Source organism: Bufo gargarizans, chromosome 3 (assembly GCF_014858855.1).
Source record: "Bufo gargarizans isolate SCDJY-AF-19 chromosome 3, ASM1485885v1, whole genome shotgun sequence".
Taxonomy (NCBI): domain Eukaryota; kingdom Metazoa; phylum Chordata; class Amphibia; order Anura; family Bufonidae; genus Bufo; species Bufo gargarizans.
Window position 1 is genome coordinate 199,722,360 of NC_058082.1, and position 18,100 is coordinate 199,740,459.

The 18,100-nt window shown below is 45.5% G+C and overlaps 1 protein-coding gene across 4 annotated transcripts in view; it reads left to right on the forward strand.

The window, feature by feature from the left end:
• Nucleotides 1–725: 725 nt before the first annotated feature.
• The window catches only part of HERC2 (HECT and RLD domain containing E3 ubiquitin protein ligase 2), a 222,904-nt gene continuing 205,529 nt past the window's right edge, over nucleotides 726–18,100 (forward strand). For all 4 annotated transcript variants that reach the window (XM_044288171.1, XM_044288175.1, XM_044288172.1 and 1 more), the window contains exon 1: nucleotides 726–842. The gene's annotated coding sequence lies outside the window, so the exon portion shown is untranslated. The remainder of the gene's footprint in view (nucleotides 843–18,100) is intronic.

Below are 18,100 nucleotides of genomic sequence, written 5' to 3' on the forward strand. Positions count from 1 at the left end.
ATTGCTGCTCCAACTTCTATCTAGATCCCTAGGGCAGTGCACCCATTTGCAAGTGTTACTAACCCCCACTTGCTAGCTAACCACCACACAGTGTGGCTGGTCCTCTCTATAACGGAGGTCCTGAGCACTCCATCTCCTGCAGGAATGTGCTACATCCTAGGTGTAATGAATATGCTGACTTCTGACTGCAAGGCAATTAACCCCTTACTTCCAGGCACATACCAGAAATGAAAGTGCTGTTTCTCAACATCTACAGTATTCTCCTAGGAACCCATACATTCTAGTCACAACCACCAGTCAGTACTCTAGAAGACCCTAGGAACCCTAATGGCGGCCACACTGGTTGTCCTCCAGCTCACCTGGGCTGAAAAGAACCTGTCAGAGGAGGACAACGAACATCTATTGACTATAGCAGCGTCTTATCTCCATCACTAGAGCGTTTCTCTACTATTTGTACAACATGAGGGTACACCGAGTCCTCCCCCCTGCCCTCAACAAGGCCAGCGTGCACCCCGTGTGTACAGCACGCACGGTAAACGCTTCTAGACGCCTGGCAACACGTCACGTGACTAATCCAGGACTGACGTCTACGCTCCTCCCACACCCCTCCCCTTTGCAGCTCTGGAAGGATGTCCCGCCCATCCACAGCGCTGATTCGTCGATGCCGCTGTGTTGCGCGGCGTGATTGGCTGATGTCCTGCAGGCTGCGTCTTGTTCTTCCTGTGTTGCCCACAGAAGCCGCCTGATCCTGACGGGTGAGCTGGGTACCTGCTGTGGCAGGTTGTGTTTGTACCCGCTGGGGGTTGTTGTCCCCCTGTAGGCTCCCGGGGCAGTCTTATCAGGTGAGTGGGGCCGCACTGTCAGGTGGACGTGCCTGGTATCCAGATGATCATGTAGCATCCTCCCTTTCAGCACCGCAGTGATCGGGTGTAGTGAGATGCCTTTACTCCTATTGGAGCAGACCTTCTGGATCAGCAGAGGGAAATGCACATACGGTGATGATGCTGCAGGGACCGGCTGGAGCGCTTTCTAGGCTTTCCAGAGACATTATTATTTTTCTTTGTATTTATTGCCGGACAGTTGGACTTTCTGGACGATAGGATGTAACCCTTGATGGGTCTATGCCAATGATCACGTGTGATGTAATGTTTGGTTACAGACGGCTCATCATTACAGATGTTCTCTGCTCTTCCCTGTCTAAAGCACCCATCTGACCCTATCCTTGTGTATATAAGGGACCCCTCCCCTTCCTGAGGATAGACGTATGGAACCTGTGAGCCCTCCCTGGCCATGGCTTCCTTTATGGTGCTTACTAGGGATGAGCGAATCGACATCGGATAAAACATTGAGCGAGTTCGGGATATGGTTTTTTACAGTACAAATTAATTTATGAAATTATTACCCGACGTCTCGTGAGACTTCGCAAAGCAATGACTTCGGCTCATTGGAGCCAATACATTCTAATACTGTACGGAGCTCCTGCTCCGTACAGTATTAAAACAAAGTTTTATGTGAATCGACTTTGGATAAAACATCTGGTGGAACGGGACCCGAGTTCGGGGAATGGTTTTTTACAATACAAATTAATTTATGAAATTATTAATTGAAGGCTCGTGAGACTTTGCGAAGCAATGACTTCAGCTCATCGGAGCCAATACATTCTAATACCGTACGAAGCTCCTGCTCCGTACAGTATTAGAACAAAGTTTTATGTGAATCGACTTTGCATGTTTCGTCCGAAGTCGATTCGCTCATCCCTAGTGCTTACTCTTGTCTGGTCTTTTTCGGCAGTAATTTCTCACCGTCTTAGTTCATTTATCATCCCCCCCCCTTCCCAGTGATGTGGTTGTATGTGCTCGGGCAATCAGCATGTTTGATTCCCTCACTGTGTGCCGTCCACATTTTTTTTTATGTCCCCGTTGAAATGAATGGGTCCACATCCCTTCCGGAAAAATTGTGGAACTGATGCGGACTCATTCATACGGCGGTCTGAATGAACCCTTATAATTAGCCGGAGAAGCGTGTAGTACAGTAGATAGAGTTGCTGCCTGCTTGTGTTGTAGAAGGGTGCAGCCATCTGTGGGTTGTTTGTGCCCCACTTGAGTATGTTCTCTCTAGCCAGAAGGTAATGGAAATAAATGCCAGATCCAAGGCCCATTCACACAACCGTATTTTCAGTCTGCACCCAAGCCGCACATTTTGCGGATCAGACGTGGACTCGTTCACTACGGCCGCAAAAGATGCGCACAGCACACAAACCACGTGCTTTCTGAATCTGTATGTATGTTCCATGGCCCTGCAAAAAATATAGAGCGTGTCATTTCTACCATAGAGCGGAATGTATGGGACCGCAAAATGTGGGACACACACAGCCGGTATCCGTGTTTTGCAGATCCACAATTTGCCAACAGCAAAATGGGTACAGACGTGTGAATGGATCCTTAGGATGTACATAACGTAGTGACGACCTTTGTACCTGCTACAGAGCCTTTAAAGGGACACTGACAGGCCGAATAAGCATAATTAGCTGTATATATGTATGCACAGGTCTTCTATTGTGTAATAAAAACATACAAGTCTAACTCCTGTCCACCTTATGAACACTGTAAAATTATGTTTTATAACCTGCTAGAATTGCTCGTCTTTCTGCCCAAGGGGCGGCGTTTCTGCTTCACTTCTGCCCAGGCAGCCTCCCCCCAACCGCCGTTCTGAAGTGCCCCCCAGTTCATCAATATTCACTTCGCTGGGCGACTTCTGCTGTTCCCGACATTACAAGATCCGGCGCATGCCCAATACAAATCTATGGGCATCGGACTCCATTTCATCTTCTGCGCATGCGCCCGGCACCCTCACTGATTTGTACTGGGCATGCGCCGGATCTTGTAATGTTGGGAACAGCAAAAGCCGTCCAGCGAAGTGAATATTGATGAGTTGGGGGGCAGCTGCCTGGGCAGAAGTGAAGCAGAAACGCCGCCCCTTGGGCAGAAAGACGAGCAATTCTATCAGGTTATAAAACATCATTTTACAGTCTTCATAAGGTGGACAGGGGTTAGACTTATGTTTTTATTACACAATAGAGGACCTGTGCATACATATATACAGCTAATTATGCTTATTCGGCCTGTCAGTGTCCCTTTAAAGGAGCTATCCAAGACTGAAAAAAGCTCCCCCATATGCCAAACCCCTCACACACGATATACTTACCTGGTCCCCGCACCGCTACTGCTGCTTCTCCCCGTGCGCGGATGAAAACATCCATTGTCGGGGACGAGCAGCCAATGGCAGCTGGTTACGGGGACCAGCCTCCCTAGCGTCACCTTCGATGCTAGGGAGGCTCGTCCCCATCCCCCCTGCCATTGGCTGCCCTCCCCTGACACCTGATGTTTTCATCTGCGCAGAAGCAGCAGCGGTGGTGCGGGGACCAGGAGCGGCACGGGGAGCCAGGTAATTATATTCATGGTGAGCGGCCTGGCATATGGGGCATCTTTTTATAGCCTTGTGTGAATCAGCCCTTAAGCTGGCCATACACTGACAGCTATTCCTAATGAACTCCCCCTATTCATGCATGGCATGCTTAGTTTTCAATGTGGAAAGGGGGCTAAGCCGTGCCAGCAAACTCAAATGGCATACCTGATCCCACCCCTGACCTCCTGAACTACTGTCAGCTGGCATTTCATACACCTTAATGGTTGGCCGGCTTGCCAAAATCTTCACCCCACCTAAGTCACCCACCTTACATTCTTAGAAATGATGTGTCAGCTTTCTCTCTTGGGATAAATGAAGGAAGGTCCAACAAATTTTGTTGGGTGTGATGGCATGACCCAAAAAGGCTTAATTTTGGTTTGCACTTTGTTGCCCCATCTGCAATATGTATGGTCCTACGGCCTCATGCGCAACTGAATTAAGTTTTGTACATAGCCGAATAGGGCACCCCTAGAGGGCATGGGGCCCTTACTCTACCTCTTTATGTAAATTATAACCATCGGGGAGAACTGCAACCTTCTTTACTCCAAAAAGGCAATAACTTCTTTTAGGATATACTTTGATCATCTCATTACACTGACCCATATTTGGCAGTAAGTGAACAGTCTGTTCTTGATTGGGTTAGAAGCAGGGAAAAGTTGGCAAGCTTAAGGATCAGAGAGACTTTGTAAAGGGTTAAATTGTGAATCCTAGACAACTGGATCAGAACGTCCAAAACATCAGGTCTTGTGAGGCGTTCCCAGTATGTAGTGCTTGGTACCTACCAAAAGTGGTCCAAGGAAGAACTACTTACTGATCAGTGTCCACCAGTGGAAGCGCTAACAATTAGCACATGAGCCACAGAACTGGACTGTGAAGCACTGGAAGAAGGTGGCCTCAACTGATTACTGTAATTTTTTTGTTCTATAAGATGCACCTGCCAATAAGAAGCATCTAGGTTTTACAGGAGGAAAATTTAAATATTTTATTTATTTTTTTTCAGACCTCTGCTCAGACCCTGAGTGTTAATAAGACCCCCAATCAGACCTCAGATTAGGCCTCCAATGTTAATAGGCCCCTATTTAAACCCCAAGTCAGACCCCCAATCAAACCGTAGATCAGATGCCCAGTTGTTATAAGACCCCCGATCAGACCTTTATATAAATAAGCCCTCATGTGAAGCAGACCTCAGATCAGACCTCCTTGTTAATAAGCCCCTGTGTGAAGCAGACCTCAGATCAGACCTCCTTGTAAATAAGCCCCGTGTGAAGCAGACCTCAGATCAGACCTTGTAAATAAGTCCCCCCATTAGAGGCAGACTTCCGATCAGACCTCCTTGTAAATAAGTCCCCCCCATTTGAATCAGACTTCAGATCGAACAACCTTGTAAATTGGCCCTCATTTGAAGCAGACCTCAGATCAGACCTCCTTGTAAATAAGCCCCTGTGTGAAGCAGACCTCAGATCAGACCTCCTTGTAAATAAGCCCCAGTGGACTGTGAAGAAGACCCTAGATCAGAGAAAACAAAAACAAAAAACTTCCACAATGGAAGCGCTCATTAGTATTCACTCCATAAAATGCACTGACGTTTTTCCCCCACTTTGGGTGCGTCTTATAGGACGAAAAATACGTTAATTTTCTTTTACATCATGTCAATGGCTGGATGTGAGAGTGTAAAGAAAAGTCCTTGCCCTATGCAGCACAAGGCAAGGGGGAGCATTGGAGCAGGAAATGCGGAATGAGTGAAGTGGTTATGTCCTGCTTCAGCTCTGAACCCGGACATCCCCTTTAATGAATCTGTGGTACAGAACTGGAGCAATATACAACTTGTGCTTTGTCATGAAGGTTACCATGTTCTGCATAGGGTTTTCTTTAGATCATCTTCCTTCCAGTGACATGCCATCTTCAGTGCTGTAAGAACATTTTGGTCTGGGCTGGAAGTACTGCTAATGGAGCCACATACTGTATCAATAAGTGCACCACAGTGATAATGGTGTTGCCAGCGTTGTCTGAGGAGCTGGCACAATGGCACATACTGACAAACAGAAACAAGGCGAGTTCTGCAACTGTGTGTCACTTCCCTAATTTTGGGTAATTTTATCTGTTTCTAACATGTTAGTGTTTGCCGTCTTTTAATTTTTGCTTCTGAAACAGTGCTACCAAATCTTTTAAATTGACCCTCCGGTTCAAATAAAAAAAAAAAAATCAACTGAGGAATGAAAAGAACACTGCCATGGTGCCTTCATTTTCATCCTTTCTGTTACTGAGTTCCTCTTCTGTCATCCAATATGGCTGCCTCGCTTGTCAGACTACCTGGTACATACTGTGCATTTGGTAGTCCAGGACACCTCCTGCTTCCCTTGGATTGGTCAGCACTGCTCATGTGATCAGAGCTGGCCAATCTTAAAGCAGGTCTGAACAAGCAGGAGGTGTCTTGGACTACCTCTATACACCACCCTTCTGTCATCTTGGATGACAGAAGATTAGCCTGGGAATAGAAGGATCTGCAGTGGAAAAGATAGAAAGGAGGACACCATATAAGTGTTCTTTTTGAAATTATTTTTTTAGCTGGAGGGTCGCTTTAACCCTTTCAGGACCCTGCCATTTTTCACCTTTAGGACCAGGCCATTTTTTGGAAATTTGACGTGTCACTTTATGTGGTAATAACTCTGCAACGCTTTTATCCAAGCCGTTCTGAGATTGTTTTCTTGTGACACATTGTACTTCACGATAGTGGTAAATTTCAGTCAATATTTAAAAAAAAAAAAAAATACTAAATAAAAAATTTGACACTTTCCAAATTTCTATTTCTCTGCTTTTAAAACAGATGCTGATACCTCATGTAATAGTTATTACTTTACATTTCCCATATGTCTACTTTATGTTTTGGATCATTTTGTGAATGCAATTTTATTTTTTGGGGGATGTTAGAAGGCTTAGAAGTTTAGAAGCAAATCTTTGGTTTATTTCAGAATTTCCAAAACTTTTTTTAAGGACCAGTTCAGGTCATTTTAGAAACTACACCCCTTAATGTATTCAAAATGGATTTTTACAAACTTTGTTAACCCTTTAGATGTTCCTCAAGAATTAAAGGAAAATGTAGATTACATTTCAGAATTTCACTTTTTTTTTGCAGATTTTCAATTTCTTTTTCCAGTAACAAAGCAAGAGTTAACAGCCAAACAAAAATCAACAATATTTATTGCCCTGATTCTGTACTTTACAGAAACACCCCATTTGTGATCGTAAACTGCTGTACTGGCACACGGCAGGGCACAGAAGGAAAGGAACGCCATATGGTTTTTGGAGGGCAGATTTCACTGGGATAATTTTAAGTTGCCATGTTACATTTGAAGACCCCCTGATGCACCCCTAGAGTAAAAACTCCGAAAAAATTATCCCATTTTGGAAACTACACCATAAGGTGGCAGTTTTGTTGATACTATTTTAGTTTAAATACAGCCAGGTCCATAAATATTGGGACATCGACACAATTCTAAAATTTTTGGTTCTATACACCACCATAATGGTTTGAAACAAACAAGATGTGCTTTAACTGCAGACTGTCAGCTTTAATTTGAGGTTATTTACATACAAATCAGGTTAACGGTGTAGGAATTACAACAGTTTGCATATGCGCCTCCCACTTATTAAGGGACCAAAAGTAATGGGACAGAATAATAATCATAAATCAAACTTTCACTTTTTAATACTTGATAACCCTCAAATTAAAACTGACAGTCTGCCGTTAAAGCACATCTTGTTAGTTTCATTTCAAATCCATTGTGGTGGTGTATAGAGCCAAAAATGTTAGAATTATGTCGCTGTCCCAATATTTATGGACCTGACTGTATGATTTTTGTTTGCTCTATATTACTTTTTGTGAGGCAAGGTAGCAAAAAATTGCTGTTTTAACACCATTTTTTATTTACAATGTTCATCTGACAGGTTAGATCATGTGGTATTTTTATAGAGCAGGTTGTTACGGGCGCGACAATACCAAATATGACAACTTTTTTTTTGTTTCTTTCAGTCTTGCTTAAAGCATTTAAAAAAAAATAATAATAATAATTGGGGCGACTCTTATGTAGGGGCTCATTTTTTTTTTTTTTTCTGTATGAGAGATGACGGTTTGATTGGTACTATTTAAGGGTGCATATGACTTTTTGATCGCTGGGTATTACACTTTTTGGCTTTTTTGACACACATTTTATTTTATGGTGTTCACCTGAGGGGTTGGGTCATGTGATATTTTTATACAGCAGGTTGTTGCGGACGCGGCTATAGCAAACGTATACTTTTTTTTATTTATTAAAGTTTTACACAATAACAGCATTTTTGAAACAAAAAAAATCATGTTTGTGTTTTCCATAGTCTGAGAGCCTTATTTTTTTTTTTTTTTTTTTTTTGCCGATTGTCTTAGGTAGGGGCTCATTTTTTGCGGGATGAAGTGACTTAGATTAGTACTATTTTAGGGGGCATACGCCTTTTTTGATCGCTTGTGATGTAAGGTGACAAAAAAATGTTTTTTTTTCTTAGCACAGTTTGTATTTAATTTTTTTGACTGTGTTCACCTGAGGGGTTAGGTCATGTGATATTTTTATAGAGCCGGTCGTTACAGATGCGGCAATAGCAAATATGTCTGATTTCAAAGGCTCTCACAGAAGGCAGCCACGATGCCTAAGGAAGGCATCGGGCTGCCTTCCCTGCCATCGGGCCCCGTCACAGCAGCACAGGGACCCAATGGCCGCGGTTAGTGTGGACCGCAGCAGTGCAAGGGTTAATGTGTTTTCACCGATGCCGGCGTATGCAGCAGAGATCCGGCTGTCGGTGACTGCTGGGTCCGTGCCGCATGTACGCGCTGGTACTTGTCACTTCCACCACGCATTCACGCAGGTCCTTAAGGGGTTATCCAAAGTGTAACACATGCCCCCCAATATAGATTATACTTGCCCCGCGTCGCTCCTTATCCCCACATGACCGCCACTGCATCTCCCTGTCTCGTGGATCAAAACATCCGGCGGCGTGGGGGTGGGGAGGGTTCAGCCCAGGGGGCTCCCTTTTTTTTTTTTTTTTTTTTTTTTTTTTTTCTTCCTGGGTGTCTGCGGCCGTGTCGCATGTCCGGCTGTCAGCGCCTAGCTTGTTACCAGTGGAAACGGCGTGCGCAGGAACGCCAGGGCCTGGGCAGTGAAGTGCTTCCGGTGCGACGTAAGAAAAGCCCAGCCAGCTCACGGCCTTGCTGGTGAAGAAGTGGGCAGTTACTCCATTGAGAAGATTCAAGTCTGAACATGGAGCAGTCTCAGCGCGCAGAAGCCACTGAAACCACCAATGATACTCTGGTACAGCGGTGGGGTAAGAGGGGTGATTCCCCTATGTGCAATATTGCTGATTACTCATGGGGGTCATCTTCTGTGTCTAAGGAGTCTAGAGAGGTCTCCAGATCCAAAGACAAGGGTTGTGCTATATGTAAACAAAAGCTACCCTCTGCTTGGGCAAAGCCCCTTTGCCAAGCTTGTGTGAGCAAGTTAATGGAGTAGGAAGCTCCGTCTCTGATGGGCAGCATCAAGCAGATGATCCGGGAGGAGGTTAAGGAGTCGGTTATCGGTCTGCTAAAAAGTCGCCCTAGTACCTCCTGCAGCTGCATCAAATCCCCCCCCCCCCCTAGCGACAGTGATGTGCTTTCTGGATTGGAGGAAGAGGGAGAATGTCTTTCATCAAATGACTCCTCTGACGAAGCAGATGGAAAGCCGCTTTTTCATGCAGAGAACATTAATTCCTTAGTAAAAGTAGTTAGAGCTACTATGGGGTTAGATGACCAAAAACCACCACAGTCTGTTCAGTATTCTATGTTTGAAGGTCTAGGCCCTAAAAGAAGAAAAGTCTGTGATGTGAATATAACGATGTGATGTGAATATAATGTGAAAAATAACATTTCTTTATAAAAACAATATTTTTATTTCTTACAGTGGTATTAGCACATAATTGCACACACAAGGCTTCTTTCACAGATGCAATATACATTGTCAGAAGAACAGCCAGAATGTACTATATCGGGTATAGCTGGATTATCTGCCGGCTGCTGCAGCGATTGACTGTAATGGGGTCCGGCCTTGTTACAGTATTCAAGCTGGGTTTTGGCAGGACAAAAAAAAAAAAGCTTTGGACGGTACCCAGCATAGAAACATAGAAACATAGAATGTGTCGGCAGATAAGAACCATTTGGCCCATCTAGTCTGCCCAATATATCTGAATCCTATGAATAGTCCCTGGCCCTATCTTATATGAAGGATAGCCTTATGCCTATCCCATGCATGCTTAAACTCCTCCACTGTATTTGCCGCTACCACTTCTGCAGGAAGGCTATTCCATGCATCCACTACTCTCTCATTAAAGTAATACTTCCTTATATTACTTTTAAACCTTTGCCCCTCTAATTTAAAACTGTGTCCTCTTGTGGTAGTTTTTCTTCTTTTAAATATGCTCTACTCCTTTACCGAGTTGATTCCCTTTATGTATTTAAAAGTTTCTATCATATCCCCTCGGTCTCTTCTTTCTTCCAAGCTATACATATTAAGGTCTTTTAACCTTTCCTGGTAAGTTTTATCCTGCAATCCATGGACCAGTTTAGTAGCTCTTCTCTGAACTCTCTCTAGAGTATCTATATCCTTCTGGAGATATGGCCTCCAGTACTGCGCACAATACTCCAAGTGAGGTCTCACCAGTGTTCTGTACAGCGGCATAAGCACTTCACTCTTTCTACTGCTTATACCTCTCCCTATACAGCCAAGCATTCTGCTGGCATTTCGTGCTGCTTTATTACATTGTCTTCCCACCTTTAAGTCTTCTGAAATAATTACTCCTAAATCCCTTTCCTCAGATACTGAGGTCAGGACTGTGTCAAATATTCTATATTCTGCCCTTGGGTTTTTACGCCCCAGGTGCATTATCTTGCACTTATCCACATTAAATTTCAGTTGCCAGAGTTCTGACCATTCTTCTAGTTTTCCTAAATCCTTTTCCATTTGGCGTTTCCCTCCAGGAACATCAACCCTGTTACATATCTTTGTGTCATCAGCAAAAAGACAAACCTTACCATCGAGGCCTTTTGCAATATCACTTATGAAGATATTAAACAAAATTGGTCCCAGTACAGATCCCTGTGGAATCCCACTGGTAACATGACCTTGTTTTGAATGTTCTCCATTGACTACAACCCTCTGTTGTCTGTCACTCAGCCACTGCCTAATCCACTCAACAATATGGGAGTCCATGCTCAATGACTGCAGTTTATTGATAAGTCTTCTATGTGGGACAGTGTCAAAAGCCTTACTAAAATCTAGATATGCGATGTCTACTGCACCTCCACCGTCTATTATTTTAGTCACCCAGTCAAAAAAATCTATAAGATTTGTTTGACATGATCTCCCTGAAGTAAACCCATGCTGTTTTTCATCTTGCAATCCATGGGATTTTAGATGTTCCACAATCCTATCCTTTAATAGGGTTTCCATTAATTTGCCTACTATTGATGTCAGACTCACTGGTCTATAGTTGCTCGATTCCTCCTTACTACCTTTCTTGTGAATGGGCACGACATTTGCCAATTTCCAATCTTCCGGGACGACTCCTGTTACTAATGATTGGTTAAATAAATCTGTTAACGGTTTTGCCAGCTCACCACTAAGCTCTTTTAAAGGGGTTGTCCCACTTTGCTTTTTTAATCTTATCAGCAGTAGATGTCCTGATAACTTCCTGGTTCTCAGGCAGTTGAGTGAAGGCCACGCCTCCTCATGACTCACCCTGCGTGCTCGTTCATGTGTATGAGGTCATCCACATGGAGCCGTATGTGAGGTCCCGCCCCCCCCCCAGTATAATAAACATTGAGTGCGGCCCCCCCCCCCCCAGTATAATATACATTTAGTGCGCCCCCCCCCCCCCAGTATAATATACATTCAGTGCGGCCGCCCCCCCCCCAGTATAATATACATTCAGTGCGGCCACCCCCCCCCCAGTATAATATACATTCAGTGCGGCCACCCCCCCCCCAGTATAATATACATTCAGTGCGGCCACCCCCCCCCCCAGTATAATATACATTCAGTGCGGCCACCCCCCCCAGTATAATATACATTCAGTGCGGCCACCCCCCCCCCAGTATAATATACATTCAGTGCGGACCCCCCCAGTATAATATACATTGGTGGCGCAGTGGGAAGTGCCAATGAGGGTTAAAAAAATAAATAAAAAATTAACTCACCTCCTCCAATTGTTCGCGCAGCTGCCGGTCTCCTGTTCTATCTTTAGGACCTGTGAAAGGACCTTTGGTGACATCACTGTGGTCATCACATGGTACATCATATGATCCATCACCATGGTAATGGACCATGTGATTAGCTCAGTGACGTCACCAAAGGTCCTTTCACAGGTCCTAAAGATAGAACAGGAGACCGGCAGCTGCGCGAACAATTGGAGGAGGTGAGTTAATTTTTTATTTATTTTTTTAACCCTCATTGGCACTTCCCACTGCGCCACCAATGTATATTATACTGGGGGGGTCCGCACTGAATGTATATTATACTGGGGGGGGGGGTGGCCGCACTGAATGTATATTATACTGGGGGGGGTGGCCGCACTGAATGTATATTATACTGGGGGGGGGGGGGGTGGCCGCACTGAATGTATATTATACTGGGGGGGGGGGGGGTGGCCGCACTGAATGTATATTATACTGGGGGGGGGGGGGGCGCACTGCGCCACCAATGTTAATACAAATGCAGGAGGTGGGTGCCGGAGTGAAATAGCCGGCACCCGACCTCTATGATAGGGGGCTGCGATCAGCGGCAGTTAACCCCTAAGGTCCCGCTCCCTGTCATAGAGGTCGGGTGCCGGCTATTTGATTCCGGCACCCGCCTGCTGTATTTGCGCATGCGCGGGCGTGCGCGTACTTGTAGGAATGGAGAGGCGGCCCGAGTACTTGTTCAGCCGTTGTGCGCAGGCGCGGCACAGCGATGCGGCCGGACGAAAGAGGCCGTATCCATGGGATACAGAAAACAACAAAGGAATCGCTTTACATGATTTTTTGAATGAAAGGTAGCTTTTGGATAATAACATGGATAGGAAGATATGTTGTGTGGGGGTAAATAGATTAGATAAAACCTATTTTATGAAGTGGGACAACCCCTTTAATAATTTTGGGTGTATCTCATCAGGCCCCTGTGACTTATTTGTCTTCACTTTAGACAGCAAACTTAGAACATCTTCCTCTGTAAAGACACATGCATCAAACGATTTAATAGTCATCCTTTCTAGTGGAGGTCCTTCTCCTTCTTTTTCTTTTGTAAAAACTGAACAGAAGCATGTATGTTGGAACATGGCCAGATGGCCTTGGACCACATTATAGTCAATGAGAGCATATACCTGGTTGTATCTGGCTATACCCAATACGGTATACTCCAGCATGCTGTTCTGCCAGAATGTGTATCTAAGGTTATGTTGTAAATTCCGGCAGTTTGTTCCGATGGAGGAAAAGACTGCCTGAGTTCACTAGCTGCATCTGTCATAGCTGGATGCCCATTGACTGTAATGGGGATCCGGACAGAAAAATGCTGCACAGTGACATAGCATATTGATAAGACCCCTCCCAAGTCAGTCAGCCTTGCCCTCAAGTCAGTCTAACACCCCCCCCCCCCCCATGCAGCAAGCCCAAAATCAGCCCCTCTATGCCACCATGATCAGACCCCTAGGCTGCCACCTTCAGACCCTCCCTTGCTGCAATCGGAGCCAGACCCCCCATGCCATCCATTGCACTGCCATCAGCCCCTCCATGCCATCCAGATTGCCATGATGTCCCCAGTGCCTCCATGCCATCCACCATGTCCCCCACTCCCATCAGATCACACCCTCCATGCCAAATCACCGGTGCCCCCCGCGGCTAACTATATACTTACCTTTCCTGGCAGTGCGGCGTGTGCTGACACATGCAGTCCACAGCAAACGCGTCTTCATCCCAGCATGCACTGGGAGGGACCTGACGTCACACACAGCGCCAGCCAGCGTGCTGACTATGTGTGCACGCAAGGTGCAGAGTCGGGAGGCCACTGAGCGGTGAGTGAGAAGTTTCACTTCACTCATGCTCGGTGGTCACGTGATTCAAACGAATCCTCGATGCAGGGAAACTGCATAGAGGATTTTTTCCCTCGATTAAATCGATGAATCGTTTTAGCCCTACTGTTGCCTTTACACAAGGCTCTGCTAACTTTCTTTTTCGGCAGGTAGTTTCTGTGAGGGAGGCCATGTCAGTGCTGCTGGGACTCGTGACTGACGCAATTCCAGGAGTGGAATGGGCCCAGTACCACTCAAGGCCTCTACAGCTTCAGATTCTGGAGGTTTGGGACAGGCAGACTCTCTGTCTCTCTCTCGTTTCAGCTATCACCCCAGACGTTTTCGCTGGAGTGGTGTATAAATCTGCAAAATCTACAGAAGAGTATTCCCTGGCACAGAGATGCAGTCCTCTCTTTGACCATGGATGCCAGCCCCTGCTTCTGCAGGGGACCTAGGGCACGGGAACCGAAGTCCTATCAGATTAGCATTGACTCAGTCTTCCGATGATTAGGGGCAGAAATGTCAGGATCTACTTAGACAACATGACAGCAGTTGCCCATATCAACAGACAGGGTGGTACCAGAGCTCCGAGTCTGATGGCCCTAAGCCTCCAGATTTTCAGACTAGCGGAGGATTCTCTCTTATCTCTTTCTGCTGTGCATCTAAAAGTGGTAGACGGGAGGGAGTTTTCAACAGGATTTCTGCCTTATGGGGCGTCCCGGAAATAGACCTCTTTTGCCATCCGCAATCCTACCAGTCCCTCTGCCAGATCCCGCGCCTGTGCACTAGGCTCAGCCAGATGCGCAGCGGACTCCTGGCAACGGCTTCGTTGAGCGCATGCGCATAAGGCCGGCGAATGCGCACTTCGCTCACCGAAGCCGCTGCCAGGAGTCCGCGGTGCATCAGGCTGAGCCTGAGAGCCTAGGGTAGGATTGCGGAGGCGGCGCTAAGTTGTAGAAGGCAGGGAAGGTGGCGCTGGGCACCAGACGGCGAGGGGTGCGGCCGGGCACCCTGTATTAACGGACCTCCCCTTGGGCACCTTAAGTGAGTGATTGATAGGTTATAAAAACCAGTTTTTTGGGCAAATAGAGCCACAGTGAAGTTTAAAAGGCCAGCTTAGGATTATTCTTATTACTCCGGACATGAGCATATGTTTAGGTTATAGGGGTAAAATCTCATGACAGAATCCCTTTAAAAATTTTGGAGGATCAGGTGGTTATTTCTCCTGATCCTTCTTTTTTTGCCAAAGGTTTCGTTCCATTGTTTAGACGTGAGGAGATGTTTAATTCAGTATCTGCAGGTCACACAACCCTGGAGGTCCTCCTCCCGTCTGTTGCTTTCCTTTCAGGGTACGAAGAGGGGCTCTGCTGCATCATTCCAGACTATCGCTAGATGGATCAGGCTAGCTATTTACTTGGCATACTCATCAAAGAGAGCTGTTCCACCATCGGGGTTTGGGGCTCACTCTACTAGATCAGTCTCTTCTTGGGCAGAGAGGGCCTCCAGTTCTATAGAGAAGATTTGTAGGGCTACCACCTGTAGTTCTCTGCATACTTTTTTCAAGCATTATAGACTTCAGTTGCCTTCTAATGAAGGCCTGAGTTTTGGCCGTAAGGTACGTCAGGGGTTGTCCCACCATAAATAAATCTCTCTTAATTCTCCATGGGAGCTGTCATAGGCGAGGGGGGAAAATGAGATTACACTTGCCGGTAATCGGTTTTCTTTGAGCCTACGACAGCACCCGGCTAATTCCCTTCCCCCCCAAATCCCCCCCCCCCCCCCCCAAAAAAAAAATTATATCTTCTGTGTCTTAGTTCTTGGAAAAGGACTGGAGGTGGAGAGGGTGGTCTGTAACCATGGAAACAAGCAGTGTATAGTGTGATGGAAAAATGAATCCAGCCAGCAAAGGAAGCAATATGTATAACAATATATTAGTAACTGGCTTGTAATAACTTTCTCTACATGATAAATGCAACTTACTGAAGTGAGACAACCCCTTTAAAGAAGTAGTGCAGCATGGTCTCTGCCACGCCGGACACCTCTGCCCACCTCATAGGACAGGTATTCTGAACTCTACTATAAATGCCTGCGATGGGAATAGCCCTCTAAAAGCAGTTCAGAAATTTGCTTTACAGCAGCCACATGGACCGTAGGAACCTGGAGATGACTCTGCCCTCTATGTAATAGTGGTGTGTAGGCTTCCTCTATGACTTAGTCACTGTGCAGGACAGGTGAGGAGGTAAGCTGTGACCATCAACTACAGGGAGTGCAGAATTATTAGGCAACTGAGTATTTTGACCACATCATCCTCTTTATGCATGTTGTCTTACTCCAAGCTGTATAGGCTCGAAAGCCTACTACTAATTAAGCATATTAGGTGATGTGCATCTCTGTAATGAGAAGGGGTGTGGTCTAATGACATCAACACCCTATATCAGGTGTGCATAATTATTAGGCAACTTCCTTTCCTTTGGCAAAATGGGTCAAAAGAAGGACTTGACAGGCTCAGAAAAGTCAAAAATAGTGAGATATCTTGCAGAGGGATGCAGCACTCTTAAAATTGCAAAGCTTCTGAAGCGTGATCATCGAACAATCAAGCGTTTCATTCAAAATAGTCAACAGGGTCGCAAGAAGCGTGTGGAAAAACCAAGGCGCAAAATAACTGCCCATGAACTGAGAAAAGTCAAGCGTGCAGCTGCCAAGATGCCACTTGCCACCAGTTTGGCCATATTTCAGAGCTGCAACATCACTGGAGTGCCCAAAAGCACAAGGTGTGCAATACTCAGAGACATGGCCAAGGTAAGAAAGGCTGAAAGACGACCACCACTGAACAAGACACACAAGCTGAAACGTCAAGACTGGGCCAAGAAATATCTCAAGACTGATTTTTCTAAGGTTTTATGGACTGATGAAATGAGAGTGAGTCTTGATGGGCCAGATGGATGGGCCCGTGGCTGGATTGGTAAAGGGCAGAGAGCTCCAGTCCGACTCAGACGCCAGCAAGGTGGAGGTGGAGTACTGGTTTGGGCTGGTATCATCAAAGATGAGCTTGTGGGGCCTTTTCGGGTTACTCCCAGTCCTACTGCCAGTTTCTGGAAGACACCTTCTTCAAGCAGTGGTACAGGAAGAAGTCTGCATCCTTCAAGAAAAACATGATTTTCATGCAGGACAATGCTCCATCACACGCGTCCAAGTACTCCACAGCGTGGCTGGCAAGAAAGGGTATAAAAGAAGAAAATCTAATGACATGGCCTCCTTGTTCACCTGATCTGAACCCCATTGAGAACCTGTGGTCCATCATCAAATGTGAGATTTACAAGGAGGGAAAACAGTACACCTCTCTGAACAGTGTCTGGGAGGCTGTGGTCGCTGCTGCACGCAATGTTGATGGTGAACAGATCAAAATACTGACAGAATCCATGGATGGCAGGCTTGTGAGTGTCCTTGCAAAGAAAGGTGGCTATATTGGTCACTGATTTGTTTTTGTTTTGTTTTTGAATGTCAGAAATGTATATTTGTGAATGTTGAGATGTTATATTGGTTTCACTGGTAAAAATAAATAATTGAAATGGGTATATATTTGTTTTTTGTTAAGTTGCCTGATAATTATGCACAGTAATAGTCACCTGCACACACAGATATCCCCCTAAAATAGCTAAAACTAAAAACAAACTAAAAACTACTTCCAAAAATATTCAGCTTTGATATTAATGAGTTTTTTGGGTTTATTGAGAACATGGTTGTTGTTCAATAATAAAATTAATCCTCAAAAATACAACTTGCCTAATAATTCTGCACTCCCTGTATTTTTAGCGGTGCTCCGATTTATAGGCATTGGCTACTATTGTATTCCTGACTGTGATGATAATGAGATGACTGCTGAAAATTATCTGTCTGCTATGAGGCTAAGTGGCTAGTGATAAAACATTTATTTTATTTATTTTTATTCAGAAAGTAACGTGGAAAATTAGAAAGGGGGTAAAAAAAAACAGCATCAAAAAGTTTTTATAAAATATTAAGTAAAAAACTTGTTTTAGCAGAAGGTTGTTTTTCTGATTCAGCTTTAAGTGGAAATTTGGCGGTGTTTTATTCTTTCACATTGGTTCTTATTAAGTGCACAGATATTTAATCATTCTAGTCTGCATTACTTTGAGTGAGTTAGAATTATTTTTCACTATGCTGTTTCACAATCGCTTTGCATCTTATTTTAGTCTTAGGCCAGTTTCACACTAGCGGCAAGGAACTCGGGCAGGCTGTTCCGGCGGGGGAACAGCCTGTCGGATCCATGCTGCCGCTAGTGCACGCGTGCCCCTGGACTACCACTCCGGCCCCATTGACTGTAATGGGGGTGGGCCGGAGTTCCGGCGGCAGCACGGCAACGCATGCCGAGAGGTGGCCAGAATAAAACTACGACGTTGCACTTTTATTCCGGCCGCGCCTTGGCTTGTTTGCCGTGCTGCTGCCGGAACTCCGGCCCTCCCCCATTATAGTCAATGGGGCCGGAGCGGTAGTACGGGGGCACGCGTGCACTAGCGGC